The sequence below is a fragment of the Neofelis nebulosa genome, chromosome 2 (genome assembly GCF_028018385.1).
Source record: "Neofelis nebulosa isolate mNeoNeb1 chromosome 2, mNeoNeb1.pri, whole genome shotgun sequence".
NCBI lineage: Eukaryota > Metazoa > Chordata > Mammalia > Carnivora > Felidae > Neofelis > Neofelis nebulosa.
Window position 1 is genome coordinate 153,772,036 of NC_080783.1, and position 24,721 is coordinate 153,796,756.

General features: G+C 38.0%; 1 protein-coding gene and 1 long non-coding RNA gene across 9 annotated transcripts in view; one reads left to right on the plus strand and one right to left on the minus strand.

Annotated features, from left to right (window-relative positions):
- ADGRL2 (adhesion G protein-coupled receptor L2) overlaps positions 1–24,721 on the minus strand; it is a 624,153-nt gene that overhangs the window by 381,179 nt on the left and 218,253 nt on the right. The gene's annotated exons all lie outside the window — the stretch shown is intronic.
- The window catches only part of LOC131504496 (uncharacterized), a 51,366-nt gene that overhangs the window by 14,208 nt on the left and 12,437 nt on the right, over positions 1–24,721 (plus strand). Inside the window, exon 4 of the long non-coding RNA XR_009258024.1 lies at positions 7,385–7,617. This is a non-coding gene — a long non-coding RNA (uncharacterized LOC131504496). The remainder of the gene's footprint in view (positions 1–7,384; positions 7,618–24,721) is intronic.

Sequence of the window (24,721 nt, forward strand, 5' to 3'; positions counted from 1 at the left end):
CTTTCTCCTTCCTCTTCCTGCCAAGTATTATATGTGAAGTTAGAGTGGGAGGGTCATTTAACAATGAATTTCCCCATTGTATAACCATTACGAAGCTATCCAGGCTAAATAACTTGTTGTTTTTTAAGTCACTGTGCAATTTCAAGGTTTTAATGGTCCTTAAAATATAATACCGTGTGTCATTTATTTCCTGAAGTAAAAGCTAGTGCCAGCCTTTGGAATTCATGTAAAACAAGTGGTTCAATATAGTTTGAGGAGAGAATGAAAACTTGATAAGCAATTAATCTACCCTGAATGCCTTCCTCATGGTTTGTGCCTTTTCTTACTGATTTTTTTAAAAATCCAGATGTATTCAAAAGAAAATCAAATAAAATATACATCTAGATCTTTCTATAGTGCATTTGTTAGAATGAAACCCACACACAGGGAGGCAGGAAAGATTGAACATTTAAATAATTCAAAAATAAAGGTGTTTCTGGTTGAGTAGTAGAAACTTGAATTTTTTTTCCCCCTGTGCCTGGAGCTATGGGAGAAGGGAAAGATTTGAAATGGGAGACTGCATACATAAGCATAGAGAAGGGACTAATTTCCTAACAGGATAATCCTGCAAGTGACACCTGGTTGGGGAAAAGAACTTCTCCGAGTCTGGCTGCTAATTTGCAGAGGCCCAGGCTTAAGAGTTAAGGCAGGCCAGAGACTTCGAGACTCAAGACTCCACTAGAAAACAGAGCTGAGTCTGGTTGATGTGTCTGCCAGCCAGTGTATTCCCAAGGAGCATGCATGGTGAGACTACAGAGACTTGTCAGTAAAGTCGTATTGCCTGAGATGCTGTATAGGCTGAGGAGACCCTTGTCAGAGGACCGTGTGTAGCAAACAGATTGAAGACCCAGGAATCCAAGAGGAGGAGGGAATGCATCTCAGTGGTTAGCGGGGCCAAGAGAATGGCACAAATTAATGCAGCGTGTCAATAGTTGAGGGCTGCAGGTGAAAAGATTATGACTTCTCCAACTCAGTAGAGAGTATGGTTTGCTCCCTTGGCAGCGTGGTACAGGGAAAAAATAGCAAATCCAAAGATATAGAGATCAATGAAAGGCTGAAGAGTTGCCTGAACAAAATTAACAGGGACAGTAATAAAGTCAGAGAGCTTGCTTTTGAGTGAATGCCACAAGTGTCTAGGAGCTTCGCAAGGTAGCATACTTCAGAAGATATTCCTTGTAGGGAAATGATAACCATGTTTGAAAGGACAAGGACGGGATCCAACAGGATGGTGTGTATGTGCAGGACTGAGACTGAGACCATGCCTCTCTATCTCTTAGTGAGGAAGTACCTAGAGGCTAAAGAACTCTATAATACCATACTTATTGCGTAAGTATGACGATCACCTATGTATCCATATTACATACATCCCTATACCTAAATTAACTGCCTGGTAAAACATATAGGCTTCACCCAAATTTTTGAGTTAATCACGAACAAGAGTACTGGTTGCCAAAGTCCCGAAGTATAGAACACTTATTCGGGCACCAGGTAGAAACACCTGCAATGTGGGTGTGCCGGACTAAGCATTCCATCATATTTTTGGCCCCTAGCAAAGACCGTCCTGGATGGAATCTGCACACATTCTGTAACCCGGATGAGTACTACATGCCTATCATCTGAATGGGGTTAGTCTCTGATTGGAGTATTGCCAAGTAACCCAATTTTAGAATAGCACAAATTTTAATTATATGTTTCATTTAGCTGACACCTGTCCTTGGAGGCTGTCATTAAAATCTAACAAGCTATGATGTGGGAACTATTATTATCTATGATTTATAGAGAGGCAAAAATAAATAAGGAGAGAAATAAGGAAAGGCTGGGAGGTTTCGAGAAGCAGTAGAATTTAAAAGGCTAGAGATTCCACTGGTGAAAAAGAGCATCGTATCAACTCCCTTGAAAATTTATAGAAAATGAAAACCCAGATCACTGAATTTCTCATGTTTGAGGCATGATTTCACTAAATATCCACCTCATCCATCATTTCACGTTGTGGATATAGTACACCACTCTTTCCCTGGGTAAATTGGGGAAAAAAGTACATTTTAAGTAAAATGGTCGAAACTGAGAAGGCATCAGTTTTAAAAATAAGTTCTACCAATTGTAGCATCCCATCCCATTTGTCTTGCACACCTAGTCTGCTCAGGAGGAAAATGTGGTGAGGGAAGGGTTGGGGTACAGATGAAACAAGAGACATAGTATGCTGATAATCATAGAATTTGGACAGTGAGTACATGGGGGTTTGTTATACTATTCTGCTCACTTTCGTGTAAATTTTGGAATTTTCCATAATAAAAATTTAAAAGAAATTCAGCTTAGAGAGGCATTTAGATACTTGCACACATTTATTTGGGAAAATTAATTCATTTTATACCCTGAAATTTGAGCGTAAACAGAAGAACAGAACATCTTATATTAATTATATTACTGTACTTATGTTAATGATCCCACGGTAACTCTACTATTCTCCTAAGAGTGGAGAACCAAAGCTCCGTATACATTTTTCTCCTCTCTGCATTCACAACCAATCTTTTTATAACAGCCCTGGGTTTCTAGACTGAATGCCAAATATGCTTCCCGTTTAGATCAAATTTAGCTTTAACTAAAATAATTAGCCCTTGGTCCTAATTCTAATGGAAATGTAAGACTCTTAATATTCAGTAATGGTAGCACTATTAGATACTGCTGCTAACAGTGATTTATATGAAATAATTAGCACACTGTTTCTGTTGTAGATACATGCAGAATTTGTCCTAAACCAAAAGCAAAACAATAATAAAAACTACTGCCTTTTAACCTTTCCATGAATTTAAATAAAAAACGAGCGCTGGAATTGCACATTAATAAGGCCTGTTAAGCTTGGAAGAATATTTTACATTCATCTGTAGTTCATCAGACAGGTTCATGACCTCAGAGGAATTGCTGTAGCTCCTGCAGGTCTTAAACCGGCATGGGAGAAGACACGAAATACTATTTTATGATTAGAAAATTCTACTAGACTCGACAGAAACAAGGAAACACACTGCAATATTGAGTATATGCTCTGAAATGAGCACATAGAAAAATAAAGCTATTGAATGGATTGACTTTTATCCCTCCGGGCACCTTAAAAAGAAGCAACTAAAAAGACCTTTGAACATAATGCCGTAGTTTTATTCTTAATGCAGGAATTGTTAAGGGCCAGCCCCCACTGTGTGTCTGGAGGTACACGCGAAGGGGGATCACCGTCTTGTTTCCCAGTTTTCTAAGTTATATGATCATCACACACAAACAATCATGTTTCTCGTTAAAACTTTTTTTTGAATTCTCACCAAGTACACGTTGGGAAGCATCCTAGTGTTCGTTTGTCCTGCCTTCCCTCGAATTTCCTGTTGAACGAACCGCGAACCGCGTTGTGTGAAAGCCATTGTCATTCGGCTGCCACTAATAGCAGCGGCCCCACTAGAAGCAGTGGGGTTCGTGCAATTGCATCCTCATCACTCAGCCTGAGAAAATTCCATCCACCGAGCTGACTCATGCTACTTCTTTGGATCTGCTACTGGCAGCACAATAAGGGGTGAATGAAATAAGCACTCGGCAGCTGAATGCCCTTAAAGACCACTTGGGAACTCTATTTGGTGCCAGATAAAGTGACCTGCCAGTGTCAGCTGCGGGAAGCACATTGTACTGGGCTCTGCAGTCTGTCCCAGTTGCCTATTCATTTCTGAGGAAATTTTCAGGTATTGAATTTTAATCCATGATGCCCAATTATAATTTGGGACCCTTTTACGTTAGAGACTGGGCTTCACCCCATTTGGCAATTAAGTCAGAGCTGCCTAATACATGATTTTAATTTCCGGAAAGCAGGTGCTACCTTTGGTCAGTTACCAATCTCAGACTTGCCTTCATTCTTTAGCTCAAACTATTTTGATTTTCATACCCCCTGACCCCCCTTCTAGAAGTATTCACTGCATGTTAGATGATTTTCCTACTTAAGCCTGTAGGGATTCCCATAGGCTTCTTTTAAAAGTGTTGATGACTTTTTCAAAAATTCATTTTGTAGGTATCCATTTGATCTCCATTTTATAATAACTTGTTATATTGCCTTTTAAAGTAATCTGAATAAAGGTTTGTTTACATTGCCTCACGCTTGCAGTTATGAAGCAAGACTCCCCAGAAATAAATATTGTCTGCATGAACTTTCTCTGTCTTCTATTTTTACCAATGTAGTTAAAGGCTTCCCTAACAATTCAAAAATGATTTTTATTTGAGTTATTTTTACAACTACGTGTCTTCTCCAAACAATGATTTATTGTTCAAAATAAATTTTTGAGAGAGCACCTTAAAATGGGAACAACTCACATATCCAGTGCCAGATTTGGAGGCAAATGCTCTATAAGTCAAATCCTATCCAAGAAGAAGTTCCCGACCCTCCACACACATACTGAAGATGGTGCAGTCTTATCTTCCAAAACTACTTTGTGCAAGATAGAGGTAGCACCAATAGAGCCGCAGGGAGGAGATTGGGAAGCCAGGTATCAGTTTGTGCTGATAATGACAGCATTTTTATCCCTTCCGTTGCGATGAATGAGCTGCCTACTTCACTACTTGCTTTGCCACATATAAATTATAAACTACTGTTGAACTATTGTTGCTGTGGTGGCCATCATAGGGTTAAATTTAACCCTTTGGTGGCCATAGACGGACCTGTCATTGGTAAGGGAAGTGAGTAAAACAAAACAAAGAAAAACAACAGAGTGGGAAAAGAAAGAAAAGAGGCAAAGTAAGAAGGAGAGAGAAAGTTGGAAGAAAGGAAAGAAAAAGGGGACTTAAGATGGGGACACAGTTGAGTGCTACCCTTGGTTGGCTTAATCTGCTCATCTTTTGGCTGTCCTCTGCAGGCTGAGAGCACAAATGCCTCCTACCTACAGGGACTCCCTTGAATACTGTCGCATAATTAGCTGAGGATTAGCAAAATTGATAGTTTTTAATGGGACCATGAGCAAATGTTTCTTTTTTTTTTTAATTTTTTTTTTAACTTTTTTTTTTTTTTTAGAGACAGAGAGAGACAGAGCATGAACGGGGGAGGGGCAGAGAGAGAGAGGGAGACACAGAATCGGAAGCAGGCTCCAGGCTCTGAGCCATCAGCCCAGAGCCCGACGCGGGGCTCGAACTCACGGACCGCGAGATCCGTGACCTGAGCCGAAGTCGGACGTCTAACCGACTGAGCCACCCAGGCGCCCCAGATGTTTCTTTTAAAAAGAGACAAGCACCCAAATACTGGATCTGAAAGATGCAAAATTAGAGAGATTTGCAAAAACACTCAGTTACCTAACAAAAGTATTCATTTAATATTTCTCTTAAGGAATTAGCTCTCCCAGAATGTAATAAATGTGATTGGATTAAGACATGTGAAATGGATTAGTATGTGGTATTATGTGCATTAGTATGTGGTAGTGTTTCTCAAACTATGTTCTAAGAAACGTTAATGCCATGCTGGATACTAAGTGATGCTTCCTTAAAAAAAGCATGCCCTCATCAAATACATTTCAAGACACTAAACCATATTTGCTCTCTGAGTGGGTCACAATGCTTATTGCCGTATTATAGGCACTGAGAATTCCTGCAGTGCAGGGGCAGGGGGCGACCCATTTATGTTGAATGCAGCATTTTACAAAAACAAATTGGCTATGTAACTTTTTTTCTCCTTAAAACACTTAATGGTTTGCACTTTCTGGAACACCATTATAAAGCAGTGCATTCCAGGAACCGTATTGCTTTGTTGTTGTTGCTTTTGTTTTGAAGAGTAAAACTAGCTGAATTACAGGGTTAGTATTGACTTTGGGACGAAAATATTAAAGTTGAATACATCTGTTTAATGTGCAATTCATTAAGGTGGATATGAACCTTATACCTTATGTCATTGTTCTTACCATGCCTGTTTACTTTTCTGTATTCAGCCTCTAACCATATTAGGGCAGGACCCATGTTTTGTTTTCCATTGTATCTCTAAGAACTTGCGTAGTGCTTGGTACAGTGTTCGTATTCAATACATATTTGTTTGAATAAATAAATGAACGCTGTAGTAGACATCTTTTTAAGTTATAGATGTAACCATAGTAGAATGTGGGTTTTAAAACAATAATTTGGGCCTCAAAGTAAAAATAATAGAAGTAAAAGTCAGAATAACTAAATTTCCCTGGTCTTTAATAGCTTTGTCAGAGGCCAATAAATTCCTCACCAATTACTCTATTGTCTGATGCTTCATTGCTCCTGGTAGCCAGTCTGTTTGAAGTCAATGTTCATTCTGTTCTATAATTTTCCAATTTGTTTTTAAGTCTTTATATCTTCAATTATATTCCAATAGCCATTTCTTACCTGCCCTTTACTTTTTGTTGAATGAATTCTTAAAAGCAAACTAATACTGAACATCATATATCACAATGTGCTCTCAGAAACTTACTGAAGAGACAAGAAAAGGCAGTGAAGGCCTGGGGGTGAGGCGTGTGTGGTATAGAAGGGGTAAAAGACATAAGATGTTTAATTCATTCAACAAATATTTACTGAGTGCCTATTCTATGCTGGGCACAGTGTATAGTCTAGACAATTCAAAGTCAGACAAAAATATGAAATATTCATCAGACAGATATCACCAGAATTAAGAATTTTCAAAATTTCATCACCCCCCCAAGTCAGTTTATATTCTAGAATGACTTGATATTTTTAGAGCAATGATTTCATGTGCAAATTGTTTGTCTTATCTATTTTGTTCTGTTTTTACAGCGGTTCACCTTTTCTATCCTGACAATGCCAACTTGCCTGAAATTGTACAATATTTTATGGGCCAGGACAAACCACTTAATATGATTCTGTTGCATAAAATTTAAAGTCCTTTTAGTTACCTTCAATCAAAGTAGTAACCGTTCAAAAGTCTACTTCAAGAATGGTGTTGACCAATGGTTGGTAAACTATGTCCTGCGGGCCAAACATGTCCTATCAGGCATGTTTATAAGTAAAGTCTTATTGGAACACAGCTACACTTACTCACTTACATATTGTCTATGACTGCTGTTCTTTCGTTCAGTATTAAGTATAGACATGAAAAGCTGGAATGTCTAAATTTTATGTCTAGGTTTTTACATTCTATGCCGGGATTATAGGGTTTGTCTCAGGAAGTATTATACTTCCGGAGTATATATTGTAGGCAGGCTCCAAGCTGATCTATTTCCTGATATCCATTTTCTTGTGTTCCCATCCTACACAGAATAGGGCTGACTTGTATAATCAATAGGACATTGTGGAAATTATGGAGTGTGACTTATGAGTCTGGGTCATAAAAGGCATTGTGATTTCTGTCTTGTTCTGAAAGAACCAGCTATTATGTCCAGGGGACACTCAAGTAGCTCCCAGGAAAGTCCATGTGACAAGGAACTGAGCTATCTGCCAACAGCTGATGAGGAACGGAGGCAATCCATGAACATCCAGTGAGTGAGCCATCTTAGAAGCATACCCTCAAGTTGCAGTAAAACCTTTTGTTGATGGCAGCTCCTGCTGACATCTCCACCACAACCTCCTAAGAGACCTGGAGCTGGAACCACTCAGGTGAGTCAGTCTTGAATTCCTGACCCTCAGAACTATGAGATAATAAATGTTTACTGTTTTAAAGCCACTAATTTTTGGGTAATTCATTATACAGCAATAGATAACTAACATGATGTAAGAGAACGTGGGCTCTGATGTCACACAACTTGTGTTTGAAACCTGGATCTACTACTTGCTAAGATGCATGACTTTGGGCAGATTATTAACTCTAGTACTTAGTCTTCTTGTCTAGAAAAATGGGAATATTATTGCCCACATTTCACAGAATTGTTGTGAAGAATTCAAGGAAGTAATGAGTGAAAAAATTGTTACATAAATGTTAGTGATTGTTGCATAAATGTTAGTAGTTATTTTCTTTTCATTATTGTCAGAATGGACTCCCAACTATCCACCTAAAGATTCTTCAAACCTCTTTTGTTTTTTGGCAACTAAGTGAATACATAGAAGTTTGAAGGACTTTTATCCCATGTACTAGAATTCATACAACTTAGAATACCTCAACTGAATGTGGAGGGTCAGTAGAGCAAGTAATTAAGAGAAAAGGCTATTGTCAATATATTGGAAAACAAGACATATATTAGTACTGCATAATATTTCATATAAAAATAATAGAAGGTGAAGAACACGCTGCTACCCAAGAAAACAGGTAAAATTATATAGCCTAACCCCAGCCACACATTTTCCAAAACAAAATGACAAATGTAATTTTTGGCCTGATTTGCTAAAGCCTAAACTACACATATTGGTTTTTGGTAAAAAATAAAAGATAAATAGCCAAATACTATGATGCTTTGCAGGTTGCTTGAGTTATCTAACCCTTCTTTAATCCAAGGGATTATTGAACAAAACCGATGTTCATTCAAAAACACTTATGAAATCTGTTGTGGATTACCAATATCATCAGTTAAACCTGTTTCAAATTTATTGCTTTCATTCAGGTTAAATAATAAAAGGGTCCATTTGTCCCACCACATGTATATACACGAATTCAGCTTTCATCATTCCCTACAAGTTTAATCCAGTGATTTATGTTTTTTAACGCATGTTCAAGGAATCTGTTGAAGAAACTCATCCAGACAGACAGAAGAGTTAGATGGGATTAATAGGGTGTATGCAGGATTTAAAACTGGTTGATTCAGTTCAGAGTAAGTTAAAAAGAGAAAAAGAATATAACACTGTAACCCTCCTTGAGGTTCTAATCATTTTAATGACTTTAGCAAAAAAAAAACAAAAAACAAACAAACAGGCTAAGGTCAAGAAAGTTCAGAGACAAGGATCCCTGTTTCTAGCAATACATTACATGAAGAAAAGTCATTGCTTCAGCTGTTCCTTTTTTTCTAACAGTGAGAAACACTGCTATATTTTTCTTAGAAAAAGTCTGCCTTCTATATAAGTCATCATATTAATGATTAAATCTGAGGTTTCAGAATTCTTGATTTCCTTGGTGAAACCATTGTATTTCACGTAACACCACAACCAACAGCAAAAACTAGGAAAAAATCAGGCGTGCTGACTTTATTTTTAAATGTTTATAGCCAGGCAATGTATTACTTTTGAGATCCTCAGATAGCAACTGCTCAAATACAAAAAAATACTATGACTTAATCTCATTATTGATGACTTGAACATTTAAAAACATTCAGTTTATGTCTTGCAAGAGCAAAAATATTGGAATATGAGGAGGGAAAATCTGTTTTCCCCAGGAAAGCGAAGTCCATTCCACGCTTTCAGGTATTTTTTTTCAGTGATATTCTAATCTTTATACACATTAAGAACTTCCTTTGATAATATTGTTTCATTAGTGTAAAATGTATTTTAACAAATATGCCCTTTTCCATTAACTTCTTGCCAAACACAGAGGACAAATGGAGACTTGATAAGCATATTTTAGTGCTTCATTGACCCCGATATGTATTTCCAGCCCTCATTTTGTTACAACTTTCATAGTTTAATGGAACACCTTGGGCCATGAAGTGTTTTGTGTTCATTAACTTTTAAAGAGGAAGAGATACGCTATCTGATTATTAGCATTTGGGACAGAATATCAAGTGCTCTTCATATTTTTCTGATTCTACCCACATCACAGACTAGGTATAGGGACATGGCAAATGGGAAATAGAATTTGGTGTGTCCAACCGAACTTTGTGCGATGGGGAAATGTACTATACCTGTGGGGTCTTCACTGTAGCTGCCGCACGTGGCTGTTGCACGCTTGAAATGCCATTAATACAACAGAGGTGCTGGATTTTTAATTTTACTTGTATTAATTTGTTTAAATTTAAATAGCCACATGTTACTGGTGGCTGCCACCCTGGATAGCACAGGATTCGATGGCTTATGGTCAGATTTTCAAGAAGAACAGCTGACTCCACAACAATTGATGATCTTAGTTTGTAGCTTTGGCCACTCTTATTCCTACATTGATAATGTCTAAAAATTTATCAACCTTTGGTTGTTTTTAAATGCCATAGACTTAAATTTGCTAGAGAATGTCTGCTCTTTGTAGTATTTTGCATATACAGACACCATGAGATTTAACTGCTTTCTATGAAAAGTTGCACTGCTCAGATAAAATTTATATTTAATTGTTTTCAGTGTATTATTTATTAATACAACTGGGGTTCTTTCTTGTTCAATATTATCGTTAGTTTAAAATTTCCTCAAATAGGGGCCCCTGGGTGGCTCAGTCAGTTAAGCGTCCGACTTCAACTCGGGTCATGATCTCACAGCTCGTGAGTTCAAACCCCACGTTGGGCTCTGTTATGACAGCTCAGAGCTTGAAGCCTGCTTTGGATTTTGTGTCTCCCTCTCTCTCTGCCCCTCCCCCGCTTGTGCTCTGTCTTTCAAAATAAAAACAAACATTTAAAAAAAAGAAATTAAAAAAATAAATAAAATTTCTTCAAACAATTTACAAGAATTATCTTCAGAATACATACAATGCTATCAGATCTTAATTTCCTACTTATATGAAGAGGTAAAATATTTATCTCAGGCAAAATATGCCTGGAGATACCTAATATCATAATTATTTAAAATGGCATTTGCATGATGTCTTGAGTTCAAGTAAATTTGTTGAGTGAAAGGAAAGAATAAATATGAAAGTTTCAACAGACTCCTGCATTTTTATAATGGGTTGGGGTTTGACTTATGTTAATATATCTTTGATCCTTATGACTTTATTTTTTTATTAACGTTTATTTATTTTTGAGAGTGAGAGAGACAGAGTGTGAGCGGGGGACAGGCAGATAGAGAGAGAAAGACATAGAATCTGAAAAGGCTCCAGGCTCTGAGCTGTCAGCACAGAGCCCAACGTGGGGCTCGAACTCACAAGCCGTGAGATCATGACCTGAGCTGAAGTCAGACACTTAACCGACTGAGCCACCCACGTGCCCCTTATCCTTATTACTCTAGTTGTGAAATTTTTAAATCATCATTTTATCTTTTGTTTTTAGTTTCTACAGTGATGTATTGCAAGATTATGGGCAGGGCATTCAGCTTCAAGTTTTTTGTGTATTTGATTTCACTTAAATGGGTAATGACATTATGATCTGCTGGCAAGTTATTTAAAAACTCTGACTGACCAAAACTAGCTAGGAATAACCTAATAGCAACCAATACATATTTGTGGGAGTAGGAATATTTTTTAAAGTTCATTGAAATGCCCTGGAATTTCCTTTCTTGTATAACTCTGTATGCAAAATCCTTTCTTCGTTTGTTTATTTCTTTGGATTTATATATGCAACCAAATTCACAGAGTATGCTGTATCTCAGTACTCTAAATTCCTTATTTTTCTTTCTCAATTTTTGTTATCTACAGATAAGCTCTGTCCATGTACCCCACAAAGGGCTGCAGTATCTTAACTATTCCAGCCCCCAATCTATTCTGCACTGTCAATCACATCACCTCCCAAGGTGCTTCACTGCACACAAATCAAGTTTGAGTCAAGTTTACTTCTAATCAATAGATCCTTATAGATTGTTTTAGTATACCTAAATCACTTCCCAGAAAATATCTTGCCATCTCATTTCTAATGGGAAAACATTAGATGAGATTTCAATCTGGGCCACTAAAGAAGAAAGGCTAATGTACTCTTCTGGTCCATCAGGGCCCTAAACTCCATGTAGTTCTTACATGAAATGGGAAAATGTTTTCTCTCAAGTCAAAGACACACACAACGGGAACATTGTAACTGTGGGGCAGTGGAGAATGAAGAAAAGGGCTGAAGGAAGTGCCTGTTGCTAGATTGTTTCGACACTGTGGAAAGCTTATGCATTGCCTTGAAATCTGCAATGTGGTCAGGCACGCGATTTCTAAAGTGAAAAAAAAAAATCTGGAAATCTTTTTTTTTCATGTTAGTAAATCAACAGCAAATGTAGCTACTGATGCTGCTTTGAATGTGATAAAAACACAGTCCATTTATTATCCATATTCCAAAGATATTTATTGCTCTAATAAGACAGTTAAATAGTATGCTAAGCAGCTGTTCTTAAGAATCTGTCCTGTTCTAGAGCTAAGGGGAGTACTGAGAAAATTTGTATTTAGATGTTGTGCTTTCCAGTTAACAAAATGCTCTCATACACATCATCTTATTTAATCTTTGTAGCAGCACTGTGAGAGTATGTCCTTGAACCGCAGTCAGGAAACTGAGGCTCTCATAGACAGGGAGTTGCCTGTGTTCAAACAGCTGGCATTCTAGAGATGTATCTTTAAACATGCACAGAAGATCCCAGAAACTGCCTTCTTCTCATTATAATGTACCAAAAAAATGGTTACTTATATTTACCATTTTACTTTTCTGTATTTTTTTTTTGTTAACGTTTATTTATTTTTGAGAGTGAGAGAGACAGAGTGAGTGGGAGAGGGGCAGAGAGAGAGAGAGAGAGAAGGAGACACAGAATCTGAAGCAGGCTCCAGTCTCTGAGCTGTCAGCACAGAACCCAATGCAGGGCTCAAATCCACGAACCATGAGATCATGACCTGAGCCGAAGTCAGATGCTCAACCCACTGGGCCACCCAGCCGCCCCTACTTTTCTGATATTTTAAATGAATATTTAGTTCTGGAAAGAAAAAAAAAAGGAGAGAGAATTTTGGTCTAGAGGACTCCTGGGCAGACCTACACTGTTTCCTACGCTATGATGGAGTTACTATGCTGCAATCTGCATAATGTTAAGCTCTGTGTGAATTAGGGTGGAGGCTACTGAAGGAAGTTCACTGCAGAGGTTTTGCTAGAGCTGGGATGTAGACCAGAGTCAACTGAGCCCTTAGTACTCCTCTGAGAACACTGGAGTATGGTGGGCCACTTCTAAGATGGCTCCCGGTGATGCCCTCCTCCTAGTATTCATGTAAAATCCCCTCCCCTGGAGTATGAGGAGGTACCTAGTGACTTGCTTCTTATGTGTCACTACTGAGATTAGTTTACAAAAAGGTGACTTCGGTTTTGCCCACTCTCTGTTGCTTTTTTGCTTGCTCATCTTGATGGAAGCCAGCTGCCATTCTCCAGGCTGCCTTATGGGAGAGCCTATGTGGCAAGGAACTGAGGGAGGCGCCAGCAAACAACTAGCGAGATACTGAGGCTTCTAGTCCAACGACACATGAGGAACTGAATCTTGTCACCAACCATTTGAGGGAGCCTCTTGTCGAATCTTGAGGTGACTACAGCTCTGGTGATCACTTTGCAGTCTTCTGAGGACCTGATCCAGAGGATCCAGTTAAGCTATGTCCCATTCCTGGCCCACGGCATTTGTTGCCTTACACTGCTAGGTTTGGGAAGTAATTTGTTACACAGCAATACATAACTAATACATGAACAGAATTCCTTTTCCTACCCTTCAGGTACACGATGCCCTTCCCACTATCGAGAATTAATTTTGGAAACGGATTTGATGTCAGTAAGTGAAAACTGCATAGTGGATAAAATCATTGCTTTGGGATTAGAAACATCTGGGCTGTGTCTGGATTTGCCATTTACTACTCTAAGACCCTAGGGAAGTTATTTACTATCTCTGATCCTCCTTTTCCTCATTTGTAAAACTATCTATACTATCTACTTCGTAGGTGCTTCTTTAAGCGAGATCATGAAAACAAAACAAGAATATTTAGCATCTAGTAGGCACCCAGAAAGTATTAGCTATTTTATGACAATTATTCCTTAATTTGAATTTAAATATATTAACTGCATCTACTCATTTGGTTTTGCATTCTTAATATTCTTATTCCTATGGAAAGGACCATCAATGCCATTTTTGTAAATACCAATGAACAAACATAAGCCATTCCTTTGGATAGGAGGAACCTAGGTAATCAAAAAACTCCCACTAAAAATGGAAATCACAGTGTCCTAAACATCAGGAAACTGTCAAGGAATAACAATAAAAGCCATTCTAAAATATTTTGCACGACACAGAAATAATGTAAGTGCATGATAATAACTGGCAGGTAATGTCTTAAAATAGAAGCCAAGCTACAATGATTTTCACTAGATGCTTCTCAAATCCTATGGGTGACATGAACCCATTTCTTCTGTCACATTTCTGAAGAGATAATTGCAGGCAACAGTGTAAACAGCTTAACATTCACAGGTCGTATTGAGAAATGTTTATAGATATTGACAGCTAAATACAACATATCACAGCACCCCACACAATGTGGCATCTACCTAACAATGAACTTCCACAAATCAAAGTCAAAAAGTCAAGCTTTGCTTTGGTAAAAAGGAATATAGAATTATTTGTTGAATATGAATAGATGAATAATGAATGAAATGCTTTCCAGAATTATAGGTGTGTATGAAATATTACAGAAATAATATTAATGAAAAAAATAAAATTTTCTTTTATAATACTTAAATTTCTAGGCATTGACCCCTTGGATTTAGCAATTAAACAACAATTAACCCAAAATAAGAAAAACAATTCTCTAAGCAATCTACTAGACAGGCAGTAAGCATAAAAAAACATTTCCTAATATTCACAGAATGTTAGTATGAAATATATTTTTTTTAAACTGAAAAACTCAGAGTGCCTGGCTGGCTCAGTTCTTGGAGCACATGACACGGATTGTGAGTTTGAGCCCCACATCGGGTGCAGAGATTACTTAAAAATAAAATCTAAAAAATAAACAAGAAAACTGACAAACTCATACAATTTACAAAAAAAAAAATTAAAAATTAAATTTGCTAAAATCGTAAATAGAAATATCTACTTGGAAATGGCAAATAAACAAATTCCCATATAAAATTATGTTTTCCAGCTGACAGTGTGTAATTTAATATTTGTGGCAAAGTGGAAACAGATAAAATTTACTTACATTTATTGGGCATGAGAAAAATTTAAGAGTAGAATATAGAGAAACGTTTGCATTAGGAAAAAAGGGTTAGTTTCTCAATCTTTGTTAGTTATTTAGTATGTTAAACATACACAGTCTGGGTGTAATTATTTCTAGTCTTTTAATGAAACTATGTGTGGGTGGAGCAGATATATTACACACACTTGAGAATGTATATGCAGAAAAAGTTACTGGTATTTCTAATTATGTTATATTTCTTAAGTACCTAAGAGCTTCAAAAAATTTAAATTACTGTATATCTTATTTACACACCCCCTCCTAAAGTTTCCGTATTCTGCTCATGTTTATCCTGTCTTCTACTCATTATTTGTTAAATTGTACTTTACAACCAGAAATACATATTGATGATTGCGAATGTTGATTAGTTTCTTCGGAAAGCCATTTATGCACTTGTTCTTGTACCTTGAAAAACTATGCATTGAAGAAATGTATATTTTAGCTTCTTCAAGAAAGATTTGAATCAGGAGTATTTTTATATAGGTGCAAACTTTTTGTCTTTTGTGATTTTCCCAGAAAGGCATGAAGTTTGAACGTCACGAAGCAAAGCAAAGGAAAATCTTGCTCTTCTAAGCTCTGGATGGTCTTTGCTCATATTAGAACTAGGCCAGGATACAGAATGTTAATTGTCTCATGGAAATCCTATAACCAAAGTAATATCAGGTGCAAAATGAGGATTTTTATTGGATTTCAACAGAAAGAAAAAACAATGACAAGAGAGAAGAGGATTTAAAAAAATGAGAAATCTTGCAACTAATATTTATTTGGCACCTATTATGGGTCAGGTACACCAGTTCCTTGGGTTATATCAGTGAATAAAATCAACAAAAAACTCTTCCCTCTTTAGGCTTACATCCTCATGGGGGGAGGGGTGCTTGGTGAAGGGAGAGAGACAGTAAGTAACAAACACAATAAATAAAGATGTGCCAAAGGTAAAAGAAAAAGTAGAGTTAGGGAAGAAAGTGTGTATGGAGGCACGGTAAGGGTAGGGTTGACATAGGTGATATTATATAGGAGGGTGAGGGTACATAGGTCTTACTGAAAAAGTGACATTTGAGCAAAGACTTGAAGAAAGAAGGAAATTATCCCAAGCAATATCTGAAGAAAAAGCATCTGAAGCAGAGAACATAACTTCAACAAAAGTCTTAAGACAGGAGTGTGTGTGACATACTCAAGGAACGGCAGGAAGGTAAATGTGGCTGGAACAGAGGGAGAGAGGGAGGATAGGTTTGTGGATAAAGGGCCTAGGAGACTATAGATAGGGTGGTGGTACACATCTTTGAGGAATTTGTAAGCCATTGTGAGAACTGACTTTGACTGACTCTTGACTGATCAATTTTTTGTCCTTGCCTTTTTTTCCCTCCTCATTCTCCTCCTCCTTCACCATGATCTCTTTCTTTCTTTCTTTCTTTTTTTAATGTTTATTTTTGACAGAGAAAGAGAGTGCTAGTTGGGTGGTAGAGAGAGAAAGGGGGTAGAGGATCTGAAGCGGGCTACGCACTGAGAGCAGCAAGCCCAATACAGGGCTCGAACTCACGAACCGTGAGATCATGACCTGAGCCAAAGTTGGAGCTCAACTGACTGAGCCACTCAGGTGCCCCCACCGTGATCACTTTTATTGCCAAGGCATTTATTTACTGAATACTTGTCTTGATTTGAACAATAATAAGATTCTAAACTTTTAGGAGTGTATTTCCACAATTTTCTCCTTCTCATCATTTCTATTCAATCCAAATGTATGTGTTGGATTCCTAATATGGGCAAAATTGTGCATTAGGCACATTTTAAAAATAGACTGTAGGGGTGCCTGGGTGACTCAGTCGGTTGTGTGTCCAACTCTTGGTTTTGGCTCAGGTCATGATCTCATGGTTCTTGAGTTCATGTCCCCAGGTGAGCTCTGTGCTCACAATGCAGAGCCTGCTCCCCCTGCCCCCCTTCCCCACTCCCCTTCCCCCCACCTCATGCTTGCACGTGAGCACACACACACACTCTCTAAATAAATGAATAAATAAAGGACTATAGTCTATATACTCTGACTATAGAATATGGTCCTCTGGACCACTATTACACACGACACAATACTAAGTGTTTTATATGTGTTAACTCATTCAGTCCTCTCAACAACCTATAAAATGGGTGCTATTATATTTTTCATTTCAAAGACGAGAAAAATAAAGCATGGAGAGATTAAATAATTCATCCAAGATATGCAGACTGCAAGCTAAAGAACTAAAACTTGAACTCAGGTATTTTTGACTCCACAGTGTGTTCTTGACCGTTCACAATACTGCCTTCTATTGTTATAATCCTTTACAGTACTCGTACTCTTTGAAATGTTTTCTTTACCCACTTGTTCATTCACCAAGTATTTATTACAATTCTACTGTCTTGTCAGTGCTGTTTGGCATTGTGGAGGTAGGGCAGCTACACGCCTCTATGGTAGCTTTGTGTGAATTAGAAAAAAACATGCCTATTCCTGAAGGCATTTTACTTTCTTCTGGCAGAAAATTACTGTAACACTCTGATCTTTGAAGAGCAAGATCTCTAACCATCATTGCTTGAAAATTGTCATAATAAATATACAAATTTATTTTCAGGTCTAAAGGTAGACTATATCTGAAAGCCAAAATATTAGAGGTGTTTATGATGTAAATAGTATCCCTTAGATATGATGCCCTTGTAAAGTGCACAACCTGAAGTGCTGTACATGACACCACCATATGAGCCAAATAAAAGAAAACATTGCTCCCCAGAGATGAAAAATAGAACACTCATAGTAGGTCAGAAAACTCACTTCTTTTCTATAAGACCTTCTGGGGTCTTATTGATAGACTCTTTCAAAATCTTCCATAGGAACTCAAAAACTCAGCAAAGTTGCAAATTATGATTTGAACACTAATAAGACACTGAAGTTTTAAGGAGTGTATTCTGGCCGTTCTTTTAAAATCATCTCTGATTTTCATCAATTCTATTCAGTTAAAGAAACACATGTTGAATTCTGAACAAGTGCAAAACTGTGTGGTAGGCATATTTTTAAAAATATGGACCATAGCCTGTTGGGCACAGACCATATACTGTGATGCACCAGAGGGCTATTGAACTCCACATGATGCCAACTTGGTGTAGTATTTATATCCATCACAGCTGACATTAATCAGTTAGCTACTTAGAAGAGGATTTTCTCTCATGGAGATCAGAGCATACCTATGCCATTACTTTTATATTAATTAGCACTTATCCTCAAAAGATTTTCAAGTATGACTGGTTATTAATTGCATCTTCACAAATAATAAAAAAAGGAGGTTTGGGGAGGCTAATAGTAGGGCCAGGCTCAGTCAGGAATTTCTGACCCCAAAGCCCACCGCGCAGACTGCCTGTCAGCATATGGTAGGAGGCTGACCAGCTCCCAGGCTCTTGCAGGTTGAGAGAAAAATCGCCGGTGAAGATGATGGATGGAAGAGAGAGCACACGGATCTTACCTGTGCCAGTTTCCAGCTTGCTTACGCCTACCCAGACCACGCACAACTCCTATTGTTAAGCAGCCAATTCAGATGACTAAACCCTGAACTGTACTTTCAAATGCATGAAATAGTCCCAGAGTTTGCTGCAAGGTTCCTTACATCCCTTTTCTTCTCCGTGTGTCTTGTTTTTAGGCTTAATACTGTGCTTCCGAAAGAGTAATTTGAAGATATCAGGGAGTATGAAATAAGAAAAACAAACACACATTCAAAGTTAACCGGGTGCCAAATACTATTATGAGTACTTTGTTATATTCTCTTTTAAGAAGTGAGAATGAGGGGTGCCTGGGTGGCTCAAGTAGTTGGGCGTCCGACTTCAGCTCAGGTCATGTTCTCACGGTTTGTGAGCTCGAGACTTGTGTTGGGCTCTGTGCTAACAGCTCAGAGCCTGGAGTCTGCTTTGGATTCTGTCTCCGTCTCTCTCTGTCCCTTCCCTGCTCATGCTCTCTCTCTCTCTCTCTCTCTCTCTCTCTTTCTCTCTCTCTCTCAAAAATTAAACATTAAAAAAAAATTAAACAACAACAACAACAACAAAAAAGAAGTGAGAATCAGGTGTGGGTTTTTTTTTTTTCCTAAGAAGAAATGTTGAGAGCTTGAACTCAACTTGGAAATATATCTGGAGCTGAAAGTTTGGGTAAAGGAATGAATAGAAAGGAATTTTTGTACCTCAAACTCTCCCATGTAGCAACATGGCCCTGGAGGCATTGTCAACAAAGCAGTGGATGAAACATTTCAGCCACAGGAATCAGTGAAAACATGCTTATGAAATTTGTTATGACTTCATAGAATTCCTTCATTCAAATGGCCATTTAGTTTTTACTTATTCATGCAGTCTCTAAATGACTTGTTTGAGAAATAATCTTTTGGAGATATCATCACAAAGAAAGCAAGAGTTTCTCAAAACTGATAAAAATCACTTAATTTTTTTCTCAGCTCCTTTTCTTCTTCTTTGTAAAAAAATCTGTGTCTATGCTCTGTTTTTCCCTATCTTGTTGTCAGTCCCTATAGAACAAGGGCTAAGTTTTATACCTTTTTGAGACTTTTAGTATTTACCTTCTACTTTGCACACGGAAGACTTCATTCATTTACTCATTGATGATTTTTGTGAGCACCTACTATGTGCCAGGCAATGGATGGAGTGAGGGACAACAATGGCAAATAAGACACAGTTTTTACCAAAATTGTCACTGTTATAGAGAAGCCACACAATAAATTGGCAATTGCATTAGGTACAAATATAGTATGGGGCAATATAGTGCTCATCAAAATAGAGGGGTACTAAGCTCAATCTAAGTTGGTCAGGGAGGACTTCCCACAGAAGGTGACAAATATTCTGAGATCATAAAGAAAGTAATAGTTAAGACGCAAAAGGGCAGGACAGGTGAAGGTCACTACAGGAGCCAAGGCCTTGAACCCACCAGCAAGAGCTCAGTCTGCTCTGGGACCTTTCAATAACTCCTTATGGTTAGAATGGGGAGCTCTTGCTTGATGGAGTGGCATGGCAAGCAGGAGACAGCTCACAAAGGGGATTCCACCAATATTTGTTTCCTGTGCTCCTGAGGCCTTTGGTAGGTGACACAATAACAGCTGCAATCCCTACAGGTGTGCTTAAAAAGCAGGTGTCTACACAGGCCAGTCATCATGACAAAGACCAAGTGCCACTCTCACAGAGGACAAAACAAAAGGTGTTCTCATTACCAGTTGAGTCAGAGAGCAGTGCGAAATGGGGGAAGAATCCAAGGCGTCATCTCTTTCTTAACCTGCATACTATAATTGAGTTTTAGAAGAAAAGTGGCATCTACTCAGTAGATGGATATCTTTCAGATTCTCCAAACTTGTCTGGTTATCATGTCTGTGACCTTTAGATAAACGTAACCTGAATCTTATAAACCACCTATGCCTGCATAAGCCAAATACTTTTGTTCTATCTGCATTTTGCAAATCAAGCATCATCTGAGGGGATATATTCCCTCGCAAGTAACTTTTGCTTCTCTCAACCTTTCCTGGCTCTGAAAGCGTTTCTCCAATATGAGCTAGGTACTGAACTTTGAAGAAGAGTCCACTGTAATAACAGTAAAGTTTAATGATGCATAACTTTGAGAGACTGACAAATTTCCAGCCAAAGTATTGATTCTTACAGAATTTATGAAGCACATGCTGTATTCTGTGTCATTATGGTCCATTTTTGGCTGAAAGAATCATGTAAAATAGATTTTTAAATGAGTGGTAATAGCCAGACATAAAGAAGGTATTGATGTGTGTCATGAAGGGTGAAATAGCATGCCAGATTAAGGCATATAACAAATCAAAAACAACAGTACCTTCTACTACTACAAATATAAATTTGCTTTTCCTCTTAATCACCCCCTCCTGTGTACCACTTTGCACATTTACAATTTCCTTTCTTATAGACCTCTTCTGAAGAGCATTAAAAATGTGTAAAATTTTTGCATAGTTGCATATCTTGCTTCGTGGGATACTAGAAGTTCAGAGACTGGTTCCTCAAATTTGGCAAAGTAATTGCTCTTATATGTAAATACTGCCCTTTGCAAATAACGCTAAAAGCCTGTAATCTAAGCCTTATTACATGCATATAAATGGAATATTTAGTAGATCAATATTTATTTATTTATTTATTTATTTATTTTTAAATTTTTTTTAACGTTTATTTATTTTTGAGACAGAGAGAGACAGAGCATGAACGGGGGAGGGTCAGAGAGAAGGAGACACAGAATCTGAGGCAGGCTCCAGGCTCTTAGCTGTCAGCACAGAGCCCGATGCGGGGCTCGAACTCACGGACCGCAAGATCATGACCTGAGCTGAAGTCGGCTGCTTAACCGACTGAGCCACCCAGGTGCCCCGGTAGATCAATTTTTAAATACCTTTATCAATTCAACAATTTTAAAACAGTACTGGAAAATTTCATTTGTCTTTCAGAAGCATGAAAGTTTATTCTTCCTGTATAACTTCCAGCTAAGCTCCTTTTTGTCCTCAAAAGATCGCATGGATGACATCCCTACATCCAGCCTGTTTTGAAAAAGAATAAAATTTAGTCCTATGGTCCTCTGCCGCTTGTTTTTGCCCTGTTCATCTCAATGCCTGTTATGAATTAGCTTCTCAAGAAACAATTGAAATGCAAGTCTTATTTCCCCCCAGTGTACATTTTGTTTTGACATACCGGGGGAAAAAAAGTAGCTTTCAAAAAGAGTAATTTAAACTTTGATTTTACGCTTCACTTTGGAATACATGTTTATTAAATGCGTATCTCACCGACAGAGTAATCAATACAGATTGTGTAGTACATTAGGAGGAAACCATGTCTGAGATTATTAGAAAAATTAAATGCTTTTAGTTTTGCTTACTTGAGCAATATGTGAAAATTAACAGTTTAAACCCTTTCAGTCATCTGACCAGGCTTAGCTTTAGTCAGAACTCATGCTACTGTGGCTGAGCTGAGCACTTTCTCTCGTTTTTTTTTTTTTTTCTTTTTCCGTCTCCTCCCCTCCCTGCTCTCCCTTCCCCTGGCCTTCTCTTTTCTCTTTCCTTCTCTTTTCCTTTCTTTCTCTTAGCAAAGCTGCATTTACCCTATCAGGTTAGCATTCTCCTGGTGAACATCAAATTACTAAAAGCCTACTTTTAAAGACTAAGATTTATACAAAAATATCTGCATTGAGATGGGAGACAGAAAGAAAATTGATTGAGCGGCTATGACTCTCTGAGAGGTGGTGCTGTGTTTCCATCACATTCCAGAAACCTCGTTAGAGTCAGAAAGAGAGGTCGCACAGGTCTAACCGTGCTAGGGACCAGTGGGTTCCACTCACAAATATATCTCCCCCACCTCCAGAAACCCCATGAGAATAAGCTAAGTCCTTTCTTGAACAGCTGCTTTTCAACAATTCAGGAGTTTATCAGCCTAATAAAAAAAGTAACTTGGCAGTAAGAAAAAGGCTGAAAGTCTCAATAGGCTCTCCTTCGGCCTAGTGGAGCCTGAAGAACTCTTCAAGGTCTTAGTCAACAGTGAACAGAGGAGTTTGAATGAGCACTCATCTATACCACAAACTAGCTGCTGAGACACCCAGAGAGAGGTCAGTCTTTACATAAACATTTTTCCCAGGCCACAGGCAAGTAAATTTAAAAAAAAAAAAATAGGCCAAGTCTAGATGGAGGATTAGAACAAAAGCTCCAGGAACAGGAAAGCAAGTCCCTTGCTCAGGACCATATCCCACAACAGTGCCCATTTATAAACTGCATTTAACCTGAGGTGTTTCAATTCATGATGTCTACATTCATAGCTTTTTCCACTGGACTTTTTTTTTTTTTTAAAGAACAATTTCTAGTTTAATAGATTGATGTGCTAGGAGAACTAAAATTTTAGAAAGCTATGAATTTTGGATTGTTTTAAAAGGTAGCTATGACTATACTCAAAGGTATTTGAAATGTGGAGGTTGCTCTTCAAATTTGGATCTTTATTTCCTTTTTTTTTTTTTCAAACCCCTGCATTTGTTAGATACACCAGGCCGACTATAGACATATGACATGTCCATAAGTGTACACAATTGTAGTATTTGGTTGTGACAAACTAGTTTTACTAAAATGGAAGATTTAATAGATAAAGTGAGGAACTATGTCAATGTGATAGCATATTCGATTTTGCAAATGAGCTATTCCTAAGGCAACATGAATTGCTTTGCTTTTATGTTTCCACAATCGTTCGTTTCATTTGACAACTAACATTCAGAATCCATCTTTGATCTTGGAGGACTTGTACAAATCAAAGTACGATAAATTCTTACACTAGGGAACGTAAAACGACACGGACAGAGTCCTTGGCCTACAGCATCTGCAGACCCACCCAACACCTGAGGTCAGGACTAGCTTTAGGTAGGCTTGGGAGGTGCTCAAACTTGTCTTCAGGCCTTTCAACACTGCTGTTTGCCACATTTACCACTGAGCATCAGGGATTCCAAAAATTCTACTCGTCAGTTATGGAGGATTTGTTACGTGCCATACATTTTCATTTATTGTTTCTGATGCTTACATCAACTTGCAGGATCAGTATGTTATTTCCATTTCACGGATATGAAAATGAGGCTCATTAAATCTAACCACTTCCAAGGGGCAGAGCCGGATTTCAACCCCAGGTCCGACTTCAAAGCCCCTCCTTAAGCTCCTGACATCATTATGGCTCATCATGAGACCTGAGACTTCCAGGTGGATTTCACACCCAAACTTGTTCTTCCTGTTTTGAGCTCCTTATTCCCTTTGGCTTTCGGGCTTTGGGGTTTTGGAATATAGACAGTAATGATTTTTTTTTTTTTTTTTTTTTTTTTTTTTTTTTTTTTTGGTGGTGGAGGAGGGTGGGAAATGACTCCACTTCTATTAACTTTTATTACTAGAATTCTATTTAGTTCCTGACAGGGACCTTTGGAAATGATACCTTTACCCAGAGGACTTGTAACAGGATAAATTTAAAGCAGCGTGGCATATTGTTGATCACGCAGACGACATGACTGCCAATTTAGCGTGCTGTTAAGATTAGCCATTTGTGTTGGCTCGACAATGTTGTGAAAACTCCTGTTAGCTTCTTGGAACTACAAAACATGTGATGAGAAATTTTTCTTATTTTGCTTTGTGACTATCTGCCATTTGATTTTCACTCTAAAACATAAACTGACATCTCTCGCGTTTGTAACAGAATTTTCCCTTTGTGAATAAGTCCCTCAAAACACACTTGGTTGGCAGAGCAGCCCATTGATCTGTTGAAAATCATCAGAAATCCATATTTCCATCAAAGACTCCCTCTTTGAAATTTACTGTGTGACTTTGGGCAAACCACTTAACCTCCCTAAACCTTCAAATATAAAGTGGTCATCATGAGGATCAAGGGAGATAATTTCTACATAAAAGGACTTTACAAATGGTTAACTATCACACAAACGTAAGGGTATTTCTGGACATCATTCTCAACCTGATTCATTCCTTCCGAAGAAGCAGTCCTGCAATATAAGGCCTTGACTTGAGTCTTCCGTGTGTGATATCCTTTTGACCCTACCCTATAAAGGAAGAACCAAGACTCTTAGAATTCTCTCTGCAATTTACCACTGCTCTGCCGATAATCATATGTCATGAGCACTGAACATTTTCTCCTTGGATTTCCTAATCCTGATTAAATGGTAAATCCTCAAGTTATTAGGTAGCAAAGGCTCATTTATCAAATCCTGAGAAAGAAGCTACTCTTTTTGGA